Source organism: Diaphorina citri, unplaced genomic scaffold (genome assembly GCF_000475195.1).
Source record: "Diaphorina citri unplaced genomic scaffold, Diaci psyllid genome assembly version 1.1 scaffold520, whole genome shotgun sequence".
NCBI lineage: Eukaryota > Metazoa > Arthropoda > Insecta > Hemiptera > Psyllidae > Diaphorina > Diaphorina citri.
The window spans coordinates 106,243-123,035 of record NW_007377954.1 but is presented as its reverse complement, the minus strand read 5'-3'; the positions used below and the strand labels follow the sequence as shown (position 1 = coordinate 123,035).

The 16,793-nt window shown below is 34.5% G+C and overlaps 1 protein-coding gene across 7 annotated transcripts in view; it reads right to left on the bottom strand.

Moving 5' to 3' along the window:
- LOC103509688 (pyrokinin-1 receptor-like) overlaps positions 1-16,793 on the bottom strand; it is a 68,448-nt gene that overhangs the window by 25,326 nt on the left and 26,329 nt on the right. For 3 of the 7 annotated variants that reach the window (XM_026823977.1, XM_026823984.1, XM_026823979.1), the window contains exon 2: positions 12,000-12,117. The exons of 2 other annotated variants lie outside the window; for them this stretch is intronic. The gene's annotated coding sequence lies outside the window, so the exon portion shown is untranslated. Of the gene's footprint in view, positions 1-11,999; positions 12,354-16,412; positions 16,441-16,793 lie in introns of those variants that run through there. 2 more of the 7 variants (XM_026823983.1, XM_026823978.1) reach the window with 2 other exon arrangements.

The following is a 16,793-nucleotide window of genomic DNA, read 5'->3' as shown; positions in this document are numbered from 1 at the left end:
AGCTTTTCGTGAAAGTAATACAAACTAAGTACCTACCATAGGTTCCTTTAGAATACAAATGGGAGAGAGAGAAGGGGATCTAGAACAAAATGGAATGTGATTTACCGTAATTTAAACTAGAGTTTTACAGATATAAAAACAAAGTTTTCAAATAGAAATCTACACTACATACAGGGTAAGGGTCAGTCTGATTTGTTTTATTTGATTCAAAGAGTTGTAGATTGCAAAATAGACAGAGGCGTCTTTATGACTAAATTATAGACAACAATGGAGGCTGTCACCAACTGACTAGGATCTGCTAGAAAAGTCGCTTGGGCGGCCTAAAGCCGGCAGCAAGAAGAAGTTAGCTATCAAAAAGTCAGAAGTAAGAATTGTAAGAAAGCTTGGGCGAAAATTAGGAGGAAACGTTCAATAATATTGCAAAATGAGCTTTTACCAACGTATTAAAAGATTAATCAAAACATTGAACTATTGCCAACAAACATTGTGTCAAACAGAAGAACTTTATAGCCGTAGGCGTAGGCGGGAAAAGGCAGAGAGAATAATGTATTGACAGAGGAACTGACATCAAGAATAGACGTACCTACCTATCGTTGTAGGTGGAGGATTAAGCAGTGTATACTTGTAGGTGGAGGAAATGAGGAATAGAGAGATATTTTGGTCTAAATTAAAATAGATATGAAAATAGGTATTGTACCTAGGTATAAGGTACCTATTACGTCATTGAGCTGGAAAATTGTAGGTGGAGGATTAAGCAGTGTATACTTGTAGGTGGAGGAAATGAGGAATAGAGAGATATTTTGGTCTAAATTAAAATAGATATGGAAATAGGTATTGTACCTAGGTATAAGGTACCTATTACGTCATTGAGCTGGAAAAAAGAAGGAAAAAATAAAGAAGGTAACAAAGGGAGAAAGAAAAAGAGGGAAAGGGGGCCTTGATAAAATTGACACAGCTGGAAAAAAGGAAAAAATAAAGAAGGTAACAAAGGGAGAAAGAAGAGGGAAAGGGGGCCTTGATAAAATTGACACTATACCTTGTTATTGCCTTTGTCAATTTTCCACACCCTGTTTTCACACTATTTCCTTTCTCTCCCTTCTCCTGTCCCTTTCCCTCTCGCATCTTTTTCTCTTTTACACAAAATTAAAAGGCACAAATTACCTTTTTTGTATTCTCTTTACATTTTCTTTTATTGCGCTCTACTCGCCCCCTGCTGTTTATCTCGTTTACGTTCTTTTCTTTCTGTCTTTTCTTCCTCATGAATAAATTCAATTTTTAACTTTTCTTCTAAATCGGGGATTGTCAAAGGAACTAAAGGTGCCCATACACGTCCAAATGGACTCTGAAGCCAATCCAAAACTCATTGTGCATAGCGAAATCTGAAGTGGACGCAGTCCAATCGGTGGCCGGACTGAAATCATGGCAAGTCTTTAATAATAATAAAAAAAAAAATCCCGGAGGGACGGCCCAGCTTGTTACTAGGTATTGTAATAATAAAGGAAGGACGGGCTAAAAAGGCAAAGAAAAACATACTCTGTCAATATTGTGTCAACATATTGCAAGGGTCCAAAATAATGAAAACGTCAATGGAGAAAACAAAGATCGAGGAAATTCAAGAGAAAAACGAGAGACAGAGAGGAGAGAGGAGAGAAAGAGAGAAATAAAGAAAGAAAGAAAGAAAGAAAGAAGAGAGAAAGAATAGGGAAGGGAATAAGGATATTATAGAGGACAGAAAAAGGAAAAAGGAGATTAGAGAGAAATCTGATCACGGACAATATGAATCAAAGGGTCAACATTTATTTCAAATGGGATGCCCATTTGTTTTATCACGTTAATTTTCTTTTGAGACTTATGGGTTTTCCCTTATTCATCACTCACTTTCCCATTTTCCTTGTCTTCCCCACGTTTATTGGATTTTTCTTTCCATCCCTCACATAACACATAATGAAAACAACATAATATCAGGGAATTTATTATTTGGCGTGCGACGGACGTTTCCCTTTGTACTAAATTTTCCCTCATTGTCAAAATTCCATGATATTTACTATAGTTAAAGGTACCTACCCATACAGTATACAAATAAATAGGTACACTATTAATTACATAGGTACTTTTGTTGTTTTCCTCACACGTGTTCATCATGCAGCTTTCAGACTGAAATTAAAACATTCTGCGAAAAAGTGGCGCAGTCAAATACAGATCTACGTAAACAATTTTCATTGGATTATAAAAAATCAAGGACAAAATAAATGCAATATGTATAGGGGTATTAAAAAAGGAGCCTTTTTCCTAGCAAACGAGATAAAAGTAAGTAGATTATATGCAGTACCTATAAGTAAGCATTTGTAGCAGTCAATTAATTTGTAACCCTCTCAATGTGAGAATGTATCTGCAAAGTGAAGAGTATAATAGGTGCAGGAATTGCAGGATGGAAACGTATGGACACTTTGATTTTGTAGAAACTAGAGCACAACTATGTATTCTCTTGCTCTTTGAAATGGTTGGTTTATTTTTTTGTCTTTAGAGGCTGTTAGCATAAGTTCTATACTCTTTCATAAAGGGTCATGCACATGATGAGTCCATTTGGCTTCAGTCCATTGTGCCTAGTTAAAGTTTATGTGAGTCAAATAATGGTACCTATGTACACAATATGCAAGTCCATTGATAAATTAGTAGTCGATGTCAATTTTTCCATTCCAGAATTCCGGATTTGGTCAATAATACATCGCAAAAAATAATGGTTTTAAAATTTATTGAACCCATGATTTTTTGTCATGCAAGTCCATTGATAAATTAGTAGTCGATGTCAGTTTTTCCATTCCAGAATTCCGGATTTGGTCAATAATACATCGCAAAAAATAAGGGTTTTAAAATTTATTGAACCCATGATTTTTTGTGCTGGCTGTTGCGGGGCCCACTCAGCCTCGTGAGGAAAATGAGTAGCTATGACATATAAATGCGCATAGCGACCGGTGCCATGGTAGGTTAACATGTGATTTTAGGATTATTAGATATTGGGAAAATCCTACAATGCTGCAGTGAGTACCAAAGTTGTGACATAATAACACAAAGAAACTGCATTTACATTTTTTTTTTTTTTAACTCAACAGAGAAACAAGCTGGGTCCGTCCCTCCGGGAATTTTTTAGCCCGTAGTTTATTCGATCGTGATTAAAGAAAATCAGTACCTCTGTACCTACCTAATTTGTTTAAATTCAGTTTATTATTATTCTTGATTTGATTTTTTGATTTTACTTTCATGTAATGATTTAAAATCAAGACTAGAGCCCGTTCTCCCTTTATTCCCAATATAAGGTTCAAGTCACCCATCCATTTATTGGCCTTGCTCGGCGTAGCTTAACATAGGTGACGCTAAAACCGGTCTTAAATTAACGACTGAAGTTTTAGATAACAACTTTCTCGCTTTGGGTTTATAGGTCGTCGCGACAAATTTCAAGATCAGAGCTCATTTGTGTGAGAAGATGTGAAAAAAATCCCCCAAAAATCAGTTTTTGGTTTGCACCACCATTTTCGTGATCCTGGTAAAAAGACCTTTAATTTGATATATAGGTTGACCAGGTTTGGATAAGTCCTTCTATGGGGAAAAGACCGACCGACAGACGACACCGAAGCGAATACAATAGCCCGTCCCTTTTTTTTATTACTATCGTAAAAATAAAGGGTTGATATATGTATAGGTCGACCAGGTTTGGATAAGTCCTTCTATGGGGACAGACCGACCGACAGACGACACCGAAGCGAATACAATAGCCCGTCCCCTTTTTTTTATTACTATCGTAATAATAAAGGAAGGACGGGCTAAAAAGTCATGTCTAGTATCTCCATAAATATGTAGGTAACTAGATAATATGCATTCTGCACGGGTGATGATCATAAGGGGTCAATTAGCTGGGTTAGGTTTCAGCATTTACTTCTAGTATTCATAATTCATGTATACCTAGCTTTACGTAGGTACATTCAATATGTAATACCTACATACCATATTACGTATGATTTACTACTGGGAAAAGTGAAAATTATTAGGAAGTATGAAAGTAGGTACACACCTAAATTAGCTGGGTTAGGTTTCAGCATTTACTTATAGTATTCATAATTCATGTATACCTAGCTTTACGTAGGTACATTCAATATGTAATAAAAATATGTAGGTAACTAGATAATATGCATTCTGCACGGGTGATGATCATAAGGGGTCAATTAGCTGGGTTAGGTTTCAGCATTTACTTATAGTATTCATAATTCATGTATACCTAGCTTTACGTAGGTACATTCAATATGTAATACATACCATATTACGTATGATTTACTACAGGAAAAGTGAAAATTATTAGGAAGTATGAAAGTAGGTACACACCTACCTACATCCTACATTAAATAATTTTGAAAATGAAAGTGAGCTTTAGGCAAAATAAAATGGACTGAAACATAAAACTCTCCCGTCCATCGTATACACGAGCATAATTACTCCAAACAAAATACAAAATGACCCAGGAGAGGACTAAAAACCTTTCTGGGATTTGCTGAAATCTCTGTGAGGATTAAAAGCTCCAGTGACGTGAGGACTGTATTAGGGACTTTTCTAAACGTAATAGCTGATTATGTATACAAATTACCTACCTAATGTTCTATTTTTCCAACTTTTTTTTCTATCTAAACTATTTGCGCTATTTTGGCTTAAAAGGGATTATGTAGGTATGGCTTGATAGACAAAAAGAGACACTGAACATAAAAATCCTTTCAACTAATTACCAAGGCAATGTAATGAGCACAAAAATAGCAAATGACACAAAATAGCTAATGACTCTAATGAGTAATACAGGTATGATAACTAATAAGTAAAATGATAACTAATGTGGTACAATATATGACAACTAAATGCCACAATGCCACCTAATTAATCAGGTAATAAGTAAAATGTTAACTAATGAGCCCAAAAAGACTCTGAATATCTGAAAACGTTTTAAAAATACAAAATGACCCAGGAGAGGACTAAAAACCTTTCTGGGATTTGCTGAAATCTCTGTGAGGATTAAAAGCTCCAGTGACGTGACGACTGTATTAGGGACTTTTCTAAACGTAATAGCTGATTATGTATACAAATTACCTACCTAATAATATTTACTTCTTTAGGACAGGTCAGCTAAACAATCTCGATCGTCTATCACAGCCAGGCCGGTTGAACATCATTAACAGATTAATGAATTATCATAAGCTCAAGCCGATGGGAAAATAAACAGAATGTCCAGGAAATAAGAGGGAGATGCAAACCAGTGCAACTCTCTTTCCACACCCAACAGGAGAGTGGGTTTTCATTTATGATTAATGAGATAATAATTATCTTCCCCCACCTTACATCTTTGAAACAGAATTTTAGATACGTAGGTAATTTCACAGACTTTGCAAAAATAAACAAACCACTTTTTTGTTTGTTTCTTAGGATGACAAAACTCCGAAGTTTATTAAGATTTATATTTTTAAAATTTTCAAGGACCCCAAAAAACGGTATCCAACCATGATGGGTACCTTCTAATTTATCACTAGGTAACTAGGTATATGTACAACGTTGCCCTTAAAATTTCATTTACAGATATTTTTTGTTCGTTCATTTTATAGGTAGTTAGGTACACACAGATAGGTATTTATAGATTGAACCCAAGTTTAACTCACAAAATAATAAGTAGCGTTCTCTCTCACTCTCCCAGAATAATTAGTATTACTCCGCTCCGGGAATTTTTTAGCCCGTAGTTTATTCGATCGTGATTAAAGAAAATCAGTACCTATGTGCCTACCTAATTTGTTTAATATTCAGGTTATTATTATTCTTGATTTGATTTTTCGATTTTACTTTCATGTAATGATTCAAAACCAAGACTAAGATTTTTTGTGTTTTTCATTATTATTCTGAAGATTATGAAACTGTAATCCGAGGACTCAACAATCTAATAGGAATCCATGAATTCGGTGCTGCCTATTTAACTTTTTTGTCATAAAAAGCTTAAAAAAACAGCTTTTCGCTTGAGCTATCAAAATAATTCTTTTGATTACGTCATATCGGGCTGGAGAGAGGCTGGAGTGGAAAGCGTTTTCATAATTGCCGCTTTCATCGTAAATGAGTGTGACGTCACATGTTTTTCAAATGGAAGCAGAGGGAGGGACTACGTTTTCATAATTGCCGCTTTCATCGTAAATGAGTGTGACGTCACATGTTTTTCAAATGGAAGCAGAGGGAGGGACTATTATAAGTTTATAAGTTTCCCTTTTCTCCTATATTTTATTTCCAGACCATTTCAAGTGCTTCTACTTTCCTTTTCTTATTTCCTGACTGCCTCCTACATATTTTTATTGAACCGTTTTTTTGGCAGTCTTCGTTACAGAGAGAATATTTCAATTGCTTTTAAAATTTCTACTTCAGGGACACCCAATCTATACTGCTAAAGGGAATTTAGATTCATAATTCGTACATAATTACTCATTTAAATTCAACACAAAGTGATGGGTAAAAGCTCTATTTTTTGCTTTCCCTGACTATATTTTTTGCTTTTCATGACTAAAATGTGACAAAAATAATACAAAGTACCTACCAGACCAGAACAATTGAGAATTCTATTGGAAAAGTTTCTATAGAAAATTAGAAATACAAAATGACCTGACCTTTCTCAAGAGAATATTGACGGTGAAAAATTGATTGGGTTCGTTCAACTTGAATTCATTCTGTTGAGCTTGCTTTTTTCTATTCTGAAGCTGTGCAAGATTGGAAAATGATCATTAATTTCCGACAAGTATCCACACGAGTTCAAACTTTACAGGAATACAAATCATGCAGAACTTATCTTGAAAGAAGTTGTCTAGACTTTCTAGTCCCTGCCATATAGTCGCCATGTATTTGGAAACATTGTCAAACTACCAAATCTACGTACTTATTTATATACAATGTATAAATCTCTCAATTCAACAAGATTGGTGGGAAAAGTTTGCAATCTTCTAATCATTATAATGGAAAACTTGAGAAAGTCAGCAGATAGGTAGGTACCCATCCCCTCGGACATTTTGCAGCAAAGTAGTTATACCTTCTTGAAGTTTGGAATTAAACAAGCTGGGCCCGTCCCTCCGGTAATTTTTTAGCCCGTAGTTTATTCGATCATGATTAGAGAAAATCAGTAGATACCTATGTAGTCTATGTACCTTGTACCTACCTACCTAATTTGTTTAAAATTCAGTTTATTATTATTCTTGATTTGATTTTTTGATTTTACTTTCATGTAATGATTTAAAATCAAGATTAGAGCTCGTTCTCCCTTTATTCCCAATATAATGTTTAAGTCACCCATCCCCCAAAGTTCTCTCGCTTTGAGTTCATAGGTCGTCGCGACAAATTTCAAGATCAGAGCTCATTTGTGTGAGAAAATGTGAAAAAAAATCCCACAAAAACCAGTTTTTTGGTTTTTTGGCTTTATGGTTCTCTGGACAAAATTTGCACCACTTTCGTGTTCCTGGTAAAAAGACCTTTAATTTGATATATAGGTCGACCAGGTTTGGATAAGTCCTTCTATGGGGTTGGGGACAGACAGAGTGACAGACGACACCGAAGCGAATACAATAGTCCGTCCACTAGGTATACCTTTTTTTATTTCTATCGTAATAATAAAGGAAGGACGGGCTAAAAAAGCTACGAGAAGTTATATCTCTCATCACAATGAGTTCAAAATTGAAAGGGAAAGTAATAATAAAGGAAGGACGGGCTAAAAAAGCTACGAGAAGTTATATCTCTCATCACAATGAGTTCAAAATTGAAAGGGAAAGTGGGGGGGTAGAGGTTCCATGGAAGACAGATTTGAGTTTGAAAATTGTCAAAATACCAGAGCCGATTAGGGTGAATAGGTAGGTATCTTGAGAGGAGAAGATTAAATATTTTATCGAATTATTGGAAACTTTCAGCAAAGTGAATTCCTGGGTAGGTAAGTATTTATAGGTGTATTTTAGGAAATATGTACATACTAGGGACGTTTTTAGGGTAAACGTTCATCCATGATTCTTTCTGAGGCATCAATGATTGTGTGATTATTTATAGACGTATTTTTCAAGAGACAGACAGGAGTGACAGACAGACGACACCGAAGCGAATACAATAGCCCGTCCACTATACCTTTTTTTTTTTATTTCTATCGTAATAATAAAGGAAGGACGGGCTAAAAAAGCTACGAGAAGTTATATCTCTCATCACAATGAGTTCAAAATTGAAAGGGAAAGTGGGGGGGTAGAGGTTCCATGGAAGACAGATTTGAGTTTGAAAATTGTCAAAATACCAGAGCCGATTAGGGTGAATAGGTAGGTATCTTGAGAGGAGAAGATTAAATATTTTATCGAATTATTGGAAACTTTCAGCAAAGTGAATTCCTGGGTAGGTAAGTATTTATAGGTGTATTTTAGGAAATATGTACATACTAGGGACGTTTTTAGGGTAAACGTTCATCCATGATTCTTTCTGAGGCATCAATGATTGTGTGATTATTTATAGACGTATTTTTCAAGATAACTCACTACATATTTATTAGGTTTTAGCATGTCACAGATTTTATTCTTTTATTTGGCGTTTTTCCCATAATTTTTCAAGATAACTCACTACATATTTATTAGGTTTTAGCATGTCACAGATTTTATTCTTTTATTTGGCGTTTTTCCCATAAAAAAACTCTTTTAAAAATGAACCATCTCATTCATCTGTTGTCATTTTCTTATCAACTTGGCTTCTCCTTCTTCCTTGATCGTTCGTTTATCTTTTCTATTTTTAAATATCCTTTCTATTACGTCATCAGTTTAAATCCTTTTGTCTTAACTTTTTCAAGCTTTTTTTAAAGTCCACGATTTATTCCTGTCAAAAAGGTTCATTATATCAATGTTACGGTCAAATAGTCTAAAGGGATGACTGTTCCTTTTACAAATCGCGGACTATCCTGCAATTATCCTGTGCCGACACGCCGACAGTGCCGCTTGAACCAGAAGTAGGTATTGCTACCTACTAGAGAGCACCTCTTTTTGCTATAAATAAACCTCTCTCTCTCTCTTCGTGAGCTAAACTGTAATAGTTATCTAATTCCGGGGGGGGGGGGGGGGGGGGGGGGTGGTGTGGAGGGTATAAATTTAATTTTGTTATAACATCAGACTTTTGAAAGTTACGTCAAAATTGTACATACCCCTACAAATAAACAAATATACATATCGCTCCTAGCTATGTTCAGTACTGAACTTTTTATACAAAGAGCTTGATGAGTGTTATGCAAAAAAAAAGAGGAATTGCAATTCTTGACCCTGCGTATTTTGGTCGACAGGAAATTCTGCTTCCTCTTCCACTCTCTTTGCTTTGCTTGATTCAAGTCTCTGATAGTTAAGTACCTGATAATTTGACGGTCCAATTTAAACAATTATTAGTTGCACCGTACCTACCTCTTAAATTAGCAAAAAGCAGCAAAGAGCAAAAATTACTTGCCTACCTATAGCTTCAATATGTATGTTAATGTAGAAAATACATTCATCTGTCAAAACCATGAGTCTGATTATAATGAGAGCGTCAATGATTAAATTATCCCCTATGCTTCTGTAAAGTATGAAATAAAATTCCAGCATACTTTGAGGTGTGGTAAAATTCTTCATTTGCACATGACCTAATATTATTGGCTATGGCTTTTGGCAATTTATTCCTAATTTCTCATAGTAGAGGAGAAATTGCACAATTCATAATTATTATACGAATTCAGTTGGGAAATTGCATAAAAGAAGTTACACATCTGAGTATATACCCAAGTTGGGAATTCTGATAATGATCAATTTATTTCTTCGTCATTTTGGCGTTGATATTGCTAATGCTGAGAGGAGAAATTGCATAATTCATAATTATTATACGAATTCAGTTGGGAAATTGCATAAAAGAAGTTACACATCTGAGTATATACCCAAATTGGGAATTCTGATAATGATCAATTTATTTCTTCGTCATTTGGCGTTGATATTGCTAATGCTGGAGAAAGAGAGAGAGAGGGAGAGAGAGAGAGAGAGACCATCATTGAGTCAATGATGAACCCAAGTTGGGAATTCTGATAATGATCAATTTATTTCTTCGTCATTTTGGCGTTGATATTGCTAATGCTGGAGAAAGAGAGAGAGAGAGAGAGGGAGAGAGAGAGAGAGAGAGAGAGAGAGAGACCATCATTGAGTCAATGATGCTATTTTCGTGTTCTAGTTTTATTTTTGCTCAGCTTTCCTTTGCATTCATTATGGAACTTTCACTTTGAAGTGTCCTCTACAAGTATTTCCATTATTAAAGAAAGTCATGCTTTAATACTTGTTCGTGGAAGTCAATATTGTTCCAATTCTACGACTGTTATGACGACAATCATAATGGAGTAAATATAGAGGATAATAATAAAATTTTGCTGTTTTCTTTCTTTCTTTTTTTCTTTACGTAACTTTTAGTTCTAATGGCAAAGTATGTTCAAGATTATACATCACTCCGTAGTACCTTTTGTTTTTATTTTTTAATTTAAATAAATATAAAAAGTTTCTCATTAGGGACGGTTAACTAACCTTTCGTCGTTCTCAATCTAATTTCCTTTCCAGTTTGTTTTACTTAGCTGATTTTAGCATTCTCTTGTATTTGTATTTTTAAGTGCTACCTACCTACCTACCTAGCTACCTACCTACTAGATTTTGGTAGTTAATTGAATTAGGTATGTAGATTACAATACTCTTTAAGGTTTCATTTTGGAATCTCGTGGACTCGGTATTGTGAGATACATTATGTAGGTAGATAAATGGGGTATTCTTCGCTTATTGATAATGATATTTAAACTTTATCTTTGTCTCACATATATACTTTAGATAGGTACCTATAGATATAGTAACTATTCCTTCATGAACTTCTGAGCTGCTATTGTCATAATACCTATGGACTAGGCCTAAGAAAACAAGTTTTCTAATATTAAACCTACTTAACAAGGAAAATGAAGAAAATAGTAGGAGGGTAATCTAACCGCCTCTCTCCACTATCTACAAATGGAAAAGCCTAAACCATCTTCAATCATAATTGAAAACTCCGGCAAAACTAATTTAGACTTTGAGAAAGGAAAAAGCTTGGAAACTTTTTGAATTAAAGAAGGAAAGAAAGAAGGAAAAAAATCTTCCTTGAGGCAAATATTAAAAAAAAGTGCATCTAGCATGATTATTATCATTGCCTAATGTAGGTACCTACCTACCTTTTCATATAAGAAAATTAAAAAAAAAAAAAAAAGATTTAAATAAATGCATGAGTGTGTAGAAAATTTGAAACGCATTCCACTGAACTTAACGAGGTAACTGTAAACATATTACGTATATCATTGAACAAGTTGGGCCCGTTTACATTATTTCAGTTAGGTGCCATTAGTTTTCAAATTGTACAATATAGACTCTAGAACTGTTCCTAATAAAAAGGATAGCTTCTTTTAGTTTTCTCCTGTGAGAACCTCGGGCAAGATTTACCTACATACTCTCATATTGTAGGAAATGAAACATTTCAAGTGAATCGCTATCTATTTTCTTTATATCTATACATTGAATATTTATAATTCTAGCATGCAAAGATGCCCCAAGGGGGTGTATTAATAATCCTTTGCCTAATGTGACTCACAATGAAGAAGAAGAAGAAGAAGAAGAAGAAGAAGAAGAAGAAGAAGAAGAAGAAGAAGAAGAAGAAGAAGAAGAAACAAAAGAAGAAGCAAAAGAAGAAGAAAAAGAAGAAGGAGAAGAAGAAGAAAGAGAAGGAGAAAAAGAAAAGAAGGAGGAGGAGAATTTGATTTTCAGTCTTTTATTGAACTTACAAAGTTACCCGACCTAGGTACATCAAATAAAACCATATTGGAAATTTCAATTACCTACTCGTAGGTACATACATACCTACAAGGTAGTAATATTACAAGGACGTTACGAATTTAGAAAGAGGATACTTACGCGTGCTTTCATGGGTTCAAATTTTCTCACTCCATTGAAAAAATACTATTGAAAATACTTTTTTTACGATTGTCCAGAATGATGCAGCTTTTGTTCATAACTTTTTGAAAATTTGTTGCTTAAAAAAATACAATTACTTCTGGGAAATTTGTATGCCTAATTGCCTACGTTACATAGAATATAGGTGCTTATTTATACTCATAATAATATTATACATGTTTTTATTTATATTTATCTTTATATTATGCTTAAATGAAATTTTTTAAATATCAACCATTTTTCTCCCCGATAAAAAGAACTTTGAAACAATTTTTACATTCATAAAAAAACTTTGGAATTTTTTTATCCAAACCGTTTTAATTTTGGAAAATGTGTGGGAGTCCATTTTCAGAACTGAACAACTGGACTTTTTTTTATTTAAGGTCAGAGACGTAGGATATCGGAAAAATGCCAGCCTTCGTTCTCGGAACGGCTAACTTTTTCCTATCCTGTCTTCCTTCTTTCTTCGCTTTCAGCACGATAAGACCTCAGAAGTTACAGTTTCCTCTATCAAACCTCTTAATAAAGAGGGAAAATCCTGGTTATTTTATACCATCCGAAAGACCTAAAGTTCTAACTAGCTTTCATAGTTAATTTCTTTTATTTATACTCGTATCGAGGTAGGTAAATAGACAGTACAGAAAAAATTAGAATGGTGATTATTAGGTAATGATGTCCTTAAAATAACTTCGGTGTTGTGATTTTGATTAGTGTAAATATGCAGGTATGTTCTCGGCGTAGCTTAACACAGGTGACGCTAAAACCGGTCTTAAATGATCGACTGAAGTGTTATCTAAAACTTTCTCGCTTTGAGTTTTCTACTCTCCATATTTTCCTCGGTATTTTAAACCAAAATCAAATTAGGTTTAAAAAAAGTGGTTCAATGCCCATAAAAAATAGTCATGCTTATTAGTTGACTATACATATTTACATTATTTCAGTTAGGTGCCATTAGTTTTCAAATTGTACAATATAGACTCTAGAACTGTTCCTAATAAAAAGGATAGCTTCTTTTACTTTTCTCCTGTGAGAACCTCGGGCAAGATTTACCTACATACTCTCATATTGTAGGAAATGAAACATTTCAAGTAAATCGCTATCTATTTTCTTTATATCTATACATTGACTATTTATAATTCTAGCATGCAAAGATGCCCCAAGGGGGTGTATTAATAATCCTTTGCCTAATGCGACTCACAATGTAAATATTAGAGAGCAAATTTTACCCGTTGACTTTACAGAAAATGCAGTCCTCTTACTGGTTGTTGACCTTTGTTTTATTTTGTTTACATATGTATCTCTATCGGTGTCGGTTTCAAACAGAACGATGATATTTCTTCAGAGGGCTTTCACAAGGGGGAAAACCCATTTTCCTGTCCGGAGTTCTATGTACTACTCACAGGTTTGTTATGTATTAAAATAATTCAACCATGTGTTAATTTTCATTACATTTTTTATACCTATTTGCAGGGGAATTTTTCTTCTATTTTATGTAGGTTTATTATTTTAACCGTACACTAAGTACCAGCACCATTTTTGCTGGAATAAAAAAAAGCTCTCTTGTTTGTTGCGAGCAATCAAGAAAATTCACTGTAATGCAGACTTATTTAATATTTTGGGTACCTTAGTCCATTTATGAGGGATAGGGTACAAAGACAAATGAGTCATTTTTCATTATAAGAGTAGGTAGATAAGTTTTATCTACTGTTCTGCCAAGAAATGTCTACTTTTGTTCTCATAGGGAAGTTAATGATACCAAAACGTTTTGAAATGACAATGAATAAATTGGCAATTAATTAACAGAACAAATCTAACAAACACAATTAAGTTCATTCTCATCAGCAGGTGTTGAAACAAGGACTTCAAGGTTTGAGTGACAGTGAGTGTTTCTTCTCTTTTCCAGGCTATAGTTTAACACTAAATACCTACCCATTTTCAAAAAACCGTAATGTAAAAGTTATTTTCAAGTGACCTATATTTTATCATTATGGACCTTCACAGAGTTACAGAGGCAACCATCATCTTCATTGAATTCCTGGGCCAGTTTTACCGATCTTCTTGAGATGGACAAGGTTGTGTGGTGCAGAGTTCAGGTAAATGTGTGGTGCAGACAAGGGAAAACTTAACCACACTCATCCCAAAGATGAAAATGCCAAAATTTGCAGACATTTTCTCTTCAAAAGAAGCTCTATTATTTTAGCTCTACTTCCGCCACTGATGTCTCCATGTGGAAAATTACAAAATCATGTTGTGGCTATACGAAATCATATAATATTTTTACACAGTAATATAAACCTATACCCTTAATAATATTAATAAAATTGCTTATTAATATACCCCCCTCTGATATCATGGAGTACGACTAATCATTTATTTTACTGAATTACTGAACGACGCCTGAGGGAGTGTAATGTAATAATATTTTATGATGGATTCTCGAAATGATGGTTAAAGGGGAAAAAATGTACGCGAGTGAGAGAGAGGGGAATGAAGAGAGAGAAGAAAGAGAGAGAGAGAGAGTAAGGTTACTGAATTACTGAACGACGCCTGAGGGAGTGTAATGTAATAATATTTTATGATGGATTCTCGAAATGATGGTTAAAGGGGAAAAAAATGTACGCGAGTGAGAGAGAGGGGAATGAAGAGAGAGAAGAAAGAGAGAGAGAGAGAGAGTAAGGGAGAGAGAGAGAGAGAGAGGAGAAAGAAAGAGAGAGGGAGAGAGAGGAGAACGAGAGAAAGCCTGTCGGTTAAGTAGGAAATAAAACAATGTCTCTCCAAGACTGCAACATTATTAACTCTACCTAAGCTTCACTCTTATTTGAAAACTTCAATTCGAGGGAAAAAAGGAAGCAATATTGAATTCATGAAAATAAAATAGGAAAAGTTAGATAGATATTATAGAGAAATAGACAGATGGAGAGATAGACAAGGCGTGAGAGGGAGGGAGAGAGAGAGAGAGAGAGAGAGAGAAAGGATATTTTTTCATCCCTTATTTCTCCAGGGACCAGTCTGTCAAAATATCTAGATTGCAAATCGCCAGTGGTTGGCCTTTTTTATTGACCTATTTTTTTTTACTTTCTATTTTCCTTGATGATTTAAAACAGACAGACAGAGTGACAGACAGACGACACCGAAGCGAATACAATAGCCCGTCCACTATACCTTTTTTAGTCCGTCCTTCCTTTATTAGTCCGTCCTTCCTTTATTATTACAATAGTAATAACAAGCAGGGTCCGTCCCTCCGGGAATTTTTTAGCTCGTAGTATTAGAGAAAATCAGTACCTATGTACCTACCTAATTTGTTTAATATTCAGTTTATTATTATTCTTGATTTGAATTTTTTGATTTTACTTTCATGTCATGATTTAAAATCAAGACTAGAGCCCGTTCTCCCTTTATTCCCATATTAAAAGCACTTTTAATCACTATTAATTCAAGGAAAAAAGCAGAGCAAAATTACACGATGCGTACAGCTTGAAAGTTGAACTCGGAATGACCTTACATCTTTGAAACAGAATTTTAGGTACGTAGGTAATTTCACAGACTTTGCAAAAATAAACAAACCACTTTTTTGTTTGTTTCTCAGGATGACAAAACTCCGAAGTTTATTAAGATTTATATTTTTAAAATTTTCAAGGACCCCAAATAACGGTATCCAACCATGATGGGTACCTTCTAATTTATCACTAGGTATATGTACAACGTTGCCCTTAAAATTTCATTTACAGATATTTTTTGTTCGTTCATTTTATAGTTAGGTACACACAGATAGGTATTTATAGATTGAACCCAAGTTTAACTCACAAAATAATAAGTAGCGTTCTCTCTCACTCCCTTTCTCCCAGAATAATTAGTATTACTCCCAGTGATAGCTTCCTCATAATCCTTAGGGAGACAGATTTTAATTTCTTTTCAGAAATTTTCGACAGAGTTTGCTCAGTAGGGCAGATTTCACTCGAAAATAACAATTTGACATTCACTTGAAAATAACAATTTGACAGGTACAAATTTGTTTTGCTATGAAAAACACCTCGGTTCCCAGAAAACTATAGACACTTTTAGGGAATAAACACAAAGAGATTAGGAACAGGGTACAAAGAGAAGAAGAAGAAGAAGAAGAAGAAGAAGAAGAAGAAGAAGAAGAAGAAGAAGAAAGAGAAGGAGAAAAAGAAAAGAAGAAAAAGAAAAGAAGAAGGAGGAGGAGAATTTGGTTTTCAATCTTTTATTGAACTTACAAAGTTACCCGACCTGCCTACATCAAATAAAACCAAATTGGAAATTCCAATTACCTACTCGTAGGGTACACACATGCCTACTTACCTACAAGGTAGTAATATTACAAGGACGTTAAGAATTTAGAAAGAGGATACTTACGCGTGCTTTCATGGGTTCAAAATTTCATATCTCACTCCATTGAAGAAATACCTACTATTGAAAATTAAAATAATCACTCCCCCGGTTCTACATACAGTTTCTTTCACAAAACCTTTGTATTGTACATATAATTATGTTTATGATGGGCTTAAATATCATAACTCATAACACTATAAAATTACGTTTATGGACTCATTAGATACGTTGGATCATGAAAAGGCAACTGATGTCGCGGCAGGATTACACGATGCGTGCATCGTGCGGACCATAATGATTGGATCATGAAAAGGCAACTGATGTCGCGGCATCCTTTATTATTACTAATAATAAAAGGTATAGTGGACGGACTATTGTATTCGCTTCGGTGTCGGTCTGTCTGTC